This window comes from Dama dama, chromosome 8, assembly GCF_033118175.1.
Source record: "Dama dama isolate Ldn47 chromosome 8, ASM3311817v1, whole genome shotgun sequence".
In the NCBI taxonomy this organism is placed as follows: Eukaryota; Metazoa; Chordata; class Mammalia; order Artiodactyla; family Cervidae; genus Dama; species Dama dama.
Window position 1 is genome coordinate 4,524,474 of NC_083688.1, and position 7,073 is coordinate 4,531,546.

At 40.2% G+C, this 7,073-nt stretch overlaps 1 pseudogene; it reads right to left on the reverse strand.

The window, feature by feature from the left end:
- Positions 1-981: 981 nt before the first annotated feature.
- LOC133060581 (RNA-binding motif protein, X chromosome-like) lies at positions 982-3,027 on the reverse strand (annotated as a pseudogene).
- Between the last annotated feature and the right edge of the window lie 4,046 nt (positions 3,028-7,073).

The following is a 7,073-nucleotide window of genomic DNA, read 5'->3' on the forward strand; positions in this document are numbered from 1 at the left end:
ATAGATAACAGAGGTAAGGCCAGAGGAATTAAAAGCAACTGCCTCTGATGGATAAGAACAGAGGTGAAGAATAGGTTCTTTCTATTCATAAACCCTTCTATATTATTAGCTTTTTAAAAATCATAGGCATTCCACTGCTCTGTTTTCATTAAACAGATGGATAAATGTTAATCAGTTATTTTACAATCATGAAGAAATTAGCAATATAAAGATCAAAATGGCAAGGATGTTAATCACAGTATTATTTATATTATTCATGAAAGCAAGAATATAGAAATAACACAAATGTCCATGAACAAATCACTAGTTATATAAATCATAGTACAAAAGTAATATTCTTATTTGTAAACAACTCCATTCCTAAAAGTGCCTTCTTCCCAACACAGCCAAAAGATTAGTTCTGGTATTTAAATACAAATCACAACCCAATAAATGATGTGTAATTCTATCTTGACATGAAATGATGTACATGATATGCTAGGATAAAAATTTAACTTACAAGCATGCATGAACAAAAATCTCCTTTAAGTTACATGTGTACAACTTAAAAGACAGTTTATATGTGTATATTTTATATATGTCTATAAAAGTAAAAAGGGCTTCCCTGGTGGCTCAGACGGTAAAGCGTCTGCCTGCAATGCCTGAACCTGGGTTCGATCCCTGGGTCAGGAAGATCCCCTGGAGAAGGAAATGGCAACCCACTCCAGTATTCTTGCCTGGAAAATCCCATGGATGGTGGAGCCTTGTAGGCTACCGTCCACGGCGTCACAAAGAGTCAGACACGACTGAGCGACTTTACTTACTTACTTACTTATAAATGTAAAAAGCAGATGAAGAATTCTCTCCACATGTAAAGGTTTCTTTGGGAAATAATGGCTGATTTTCATTCTCTTTATTTTCTGATTTTTTTTTTTTTTTTTTTTTGTAGCTTCATGGTTGGTTTTGGCCAAACTTTTTATTTAGTATTCTGTCATTGCTTAACACACACTTAAATGGTCTTAATGGGGAGGGGGAAAGGGGAGGTTCTTGTCGATTCCCAAGGAAATGTCAGAAAGGCAAAATATGGCCAACATTATTCATTTGCTTTTTTCTGGGTTTACTGGGCGAATAGCACTTTCCTTACATATATGCATCTGATCTCAGGTTTTTCATACTGAGAACATTTGAGATTTTAGCTTGAAGACACTCTGAAATCCTAAGAGTAGCATACCCCAACCACCCTCTAATAGCTAGCTTGTTTATATAGGCAGGAGGATTCATCTCTCCACTTTAGATGACTAGAAATTTTGTGTAAGATAAACTGCTTGCCTCATCATTTACTGGGGAAAATCCTATAGGAAATGGCCTTTAGGGACACTTTTACTTGGAAGATTACACCACTAGTACACATGTCAAGACTGAAACACACTTAACGTTTCATTTGCTTGTTGGAAGCAATGTCATAAAATCAAAGATTAAACATGTTTTACTTTCTTTGCTCACAAGAACATAAAAATTATGGAAGGGGAACTTAACAGGAAATTTTAAAAAAGTAACACAATCTTTCCTTTTAGTAGTCCTTGGGTAGTTGTGGTAGAACAGGTTCCACTTTTGTTTGTTTCTTTGAACAGGGATTTTGGTCCAAAGTTGTTTGTTTTTAAGATCTGCTTCTGCCTCCCCCTCTATCACAGATCGACTTACTGCACGGCCACCACCTCTTGGTGCTCCGCAGCTTGAACTGCTGTAGGAATCTCGTGGAGGAGGGTACCCCCTTTCCTTAGAAGAGGGAAGCCCTCTTTCTTGTCTGCCAACCCGATCACGACCACTTGAGTAGAGATCACTTTGGCTGCTTGAGTAACTGTCTCGACTTCCACCATATCCGTCACGTGAGCTGCTGTAATCATCATAGCGACTGCTTCCACCATAAGATGGCGGGGGCCCTCGTGTAGGTGGAGCACCACGTGAGTTACCATAACTGTCAAATGAATCTCTGTAGGAACCTCCACTTGGATGATCTGAATAGTCACAATCACAACCATAGCCATCTCTATCACTATAGCCTCTTGATGGATAGTCATCACGTGAACTGGAATGACCATAACCACGGTAAGTATAATCGTGGTGGTGCATAATCTCTTGTATCACGAGAACTTGGGTAATCTCTGCTTGAATAGCTGTCTTTAGTAGAATATCCATCATCTCTTGGGGACAAATAAACATCTCTACGAGAGGGCAAGGGCTCCCTTCGAGGTGGACCTCTGTAACTATCTCTTCCACGTGATACAGGAGCTCTTCCTCCCATTCCACTGCTGCTTCAAACTGGTCCTGAAGGGGCAGATCTTTTAGGAGGAGGACCCCCACTTCATGGTGGTGGTCCTCTTTATACCAGAAGTGGTCCCCTGGAAGAACTCACGTTAAAATTCATGGAACAGCCACCATCATCCATGTGCCCTCCATGGGATGGAGGCCCCCTGGTTCCTCCACTTCCTCCTCGAAGACCTGTCAGAGGGCCTCTGCTTCTTGGAGGTGGAGGTGGTTCACGTCTGCCACTTTCAAGTGACGGTTTAGTGGCCTGCTCTACCTTGATGGCTTTTCCATCTAAGGACTTTCCATTCATGTCTCTGGCTACATCCTTAGCATCTGCTGGGCTTTCAAAGGTGACAAAAGCAAATCCTCTAGATTTATTGGTTTCACAATCTTTCATCAAAAGAACTTCCACTATTCGCCCATATTTGCCAAATACTGCTTCATGGGCTGTCTCATTTGTTTCTGTATTGAGGCCACCGATATAGAGCTTTCCTGGACGATCTGCCTCAACTATTCTTCCCCCCGGTTAAAACTGGAGAGGTGACGACAGTCTCAAGCTCCTACGAGCTCGCCAACAGCGGCTCCCTAGCAGCTCGGCACGCGGGAGGGCGGCCGACCCTGAGAACGGAGGCTGTAAGGCGCTCGCACTACCGTGCAACGAGTGATTTTTTTCTTAATTGGTATTATTTAGCCAGCAAAAAAGTAAAGCTATGAGTCACTTGTTTAAACATATTTATAACAGTAAAAAAATACAAAATTCCTTGGGGAATGGGTATTTGCACTCTTAAAATACATATTTAGAAAGACTTTTTAATGAGAAGTTGCCGATAATTTTAAGAGGGATATCAAATTGTGGTACACTGATTTCAGAAGTATTTTTTCCTTAAGTACACAGCAAAACAACTGGAAGAAACATGCTAACATGACTGGCATGGCCCTTTAGATAGCAAGATATGGGTCTTCTTTTCCTGTTATACTTCTGATACTTCTGAGTTTCTTTTTTTTTTTCTCATAGGCACACATAAATTTTATAGTGAGCAAACCTGCTTTTGGAACTCGGCAGTTAGGTTCCCAGACTGGCCTATAAAAGCCCACTGAAGCCAGTGGTGTCGCAGAGGGAGACCAGGCTCACGCCATCCTCTCTCGCCCTGCAGCCACCAGGACTACCCACCAAAGTGACGCTCGTTACCTCGTTATTTGAAAGGGACAGGACTTATGGAGTACTTATGAGAAAGCGTGCACATAAGGGGCCATTTCCACATTTACGTATAAATATTACACCATATTATTAATTCTACCAAATCTCATTATTTGCAATATGGCTATTTAGCAGTAAAACCGATTTAGAATATGACTCAGGTGGTCAGTGCTGCCTTACAGTAGTATAAAGGGAGCAGGCCAAGACAGTAAGTAGATTTTTACTTCGTTCATTGCTAATAGTAGCCCAGAGAATGGTCTTAAGCTTCCAAGGTCCTTTTCTGACTCAATATTAAAATGCTAGGCATACACGCCAGTCAGGATGGCTGCTATCCAAAAGTCTACAAGCAATAAATGCTGGAGAGGGTGTGGAGAAAAGGGAACCCTCTTACACTGTTGGTGGGAATGCAAACTGGTACAGCCGCTATGGAAAACAGTGTGGAGATTTCTTAAAAAACTGGAAATAGAACTGCCATATGACCCAGCAATCCCACTCCTGGGCATACACACTGAGGAAACCAGATCTGAAAGAGACACGTGCACCCCAATGTTCATCGCAGCACTGTTTATAATAGCCAGGACATGGACGCAACCTAGATGCCCATCAGCAGATGAATGGATAAGGAAGCTGTGGTACATATACACCATGGAATATTACTCAGCCATTAAAAAGAATTCATTTGAACCAGTCCTAATGAGATGGATGAAGCTGGAGCCCATTATACAGAGTGAAGTAAGCCAGAAAGATAAAGAACATTACAGCATACTAACACATATATATGGAATTTAGAAAGGTGATAACGATAACCCTATATGCAAAACAGAAAAAGAGACACAGAAATACAGAACAGACTTTTGAACTTTGTGGGAGAATGTGAGGGTGGGATATTTCAAAAGAACAGCATGTATACTTTCTATGGTGAAACAGATCACCAGCCCAGGTGGGATGCATGAGACAAGTGCTCCGGCCTGGTGCACTGGGAAGACCCAGAGGAATCGGGTGGAGAGGGAGGTGGGAGGGGGGATCAGGATTGGGAATTCATGTAAATCCATGGCAAAAAAAAAGATTAAAAAAAAAAAAAAAAAAATGCTAGGCAGTTAGGCATAATGGTCGTGGGGAAAGGAACAAAGTAACGAGAAGTTCTCTATAAGTCCAATCACTTATTAAACTACCTTTACATATAATAAATAACACTCTACATAAGCGTAATAAATTAACTTCTTAATTTTTCAAGAAATACATACCTTATAGGCCATCTGCTATCCTTTTTCTCAGAAGAGGAACCACTGAAAACTGACATGAGAAGTGATGGCTTTTATTTGTTCAAGAGTCCCACTACTAACAAAGCTCTTAACTTCCTACCACAGACATGCTTGTGTGTGAGTTGGGAGATGACCAGTATGGATTTAACAACTGCAATGGCAGCAGTCATTTCCCACCGTACAACTTAGGGGCTGTCTTTCTTCTGATCTTCATTTACTGATAATGAACCATTCATTTAAGTGAACAAGGTAAGTGAATTCTGCTTTTAAATCCAAGATGAGAACTAGGAACAAACATAAACACAATCTCATTATCAAAGTCACAATATTAAGCTGCTCTGTACACCAAGTAACATGAAACATGTGCTATACGCTTCTATTCTGAGGATGCATCAAAGACCATCACTTTCTAGAAAAAAGTCTGAAACAAGTAACACAAGCAGAGGGTAAACTGATTGAAGTTATCTTACAAGTAGGCCTAACAGAATTACTGAAATATCACGGGTTACAAGGACCAACTGTAGAGCCTCGGGAACCCTGCTAAATGCCAGCCTGGATGGAGGGGAATTGGGGGAAGAATGGATATATGTTTATTTATGGTTGAGTCCCTTTGCTGTTCACCCGAAACTATCATGAAATCGTTAATTGGCTATACCCTAATGCAAAAATAAAAAGTTTTAAAAAAAAGAGGATGGGTTTTTCAAACAGAGACCTGGGTTTAAATTCTGGCTCTACCACACAAAAATTATACAAGCAAATTACCTAAATTCAGTTTCTTTCTCTATAAAAGGAAAAATAAGGAATATCTTGAAGATTCAGTGAAGATGCAGTGAACACACTAAATGAGATAAAATACATCATAATGCCTGTTATATAAAAAGTATTCCCAAAGTGGCAGCTATTGTAATATTTCACTGTTCAAAAACACTTAAACTGTTACTTAAAATCCTAGTATTAGGCATGTAAGTATAAATCAAACAGTTCTGGGTTCAAAGGATTCCTATTTTGATTTCCATTTTACAAATGGGAAAGGGGAACAGCAGGACTTGCACTAAACCTAAAGCAGTGGTTCTCAGAGTGTTGTCCCTGGGCCAGTGGCATCAGCATGTGGCTACCTGTTGAAATTCATATTTGTAGGCCTCACTCCAGACTTACTGATTTGGAAACTCCAGGGTGGGCCCCACCAGGTGATGCTGATTCACCTGAAGCTTTAAGAAGCGGTGACCTAGATACAACAGTGACAGGGCTTCACCAACATTCACAGCAGCTGGCACGGGACACCTGCTCAGAGTGTCCAGCCCACCGAGTCAGGAGACACGCTGCATCACTGCCAAGTGTGACGGTGCAAAGAAAACACTACTATTTATAAATATCGTTAACCCTGAAATGTGCTTTTTTCTCCAATACAAGTTAAAAAAGTCACTTTCCTGACTTAACCAACTCATTCCCTTCTTTCCTTTACCCTGCATTCCCACCACATTTAATGAATAATTTATATTAGATTATGATATAACTGCACTTTCTTGGAATCCCTGGAAAGTTAGTTATTCCTTCTACTGTACAATTTCACATTTTCCAGACAGCAAGGAACAAACCTCTTTAAATAAGCAAAATTTATTTTTCTCTTGTAACTATTCTGGATGGAAATCTTCAGCACACTGAATACAGTCTGAATTTTTTCTTGATCATACAAATTCATCATTATGAACATCAAATTTTATGCAAAAACATACTTTAAAATAGTGGACTGTCACTAAGTCCAATGTGCACACCTCTCTGCATCTACAATTGCTGTCATGTAGTCAGTTATCTATGACTCTAACTACGAGAGCATTCCTTCTTCTCTTGTAATGAACTCTAATAACCTTAGATGGGCTCCAAAGCTCAAGAGCCAACATTCTGATGCTTTTTTTCTTTGTAGTTTTCCAACTACACAAACATACCTTTTTTCACTTGTATACCTTCTCCTTATCTTTAGAAACTCAATCCATATCTCACCTCTCCTGAGATAAATGTCTCACTGCCCAGTGTCCCTGGCTGAGTTTCAGGCTGCGGCTCCATGCTTGCAAGAATAGCAAGACATTCTCTGCCTACCTCAAATTCAGCATTCATCACATCTGCACTTAAACGATCGATCACTTTCAACTTTCCCACTAGGCTATAGGCATCTTCAAGGCAGACAGCACTGTATCCCTTGTGCTCTGCACAATGCCACACAAGCAGATGCTCCAAAAAAAAAAAAAAAAAAAAAACACAAAGTCTGATGAATGAACAGGTTAGGGTTTGAAAGAAACCCCTTAAGAGAAAATCACAAAGACGTTGGTGCA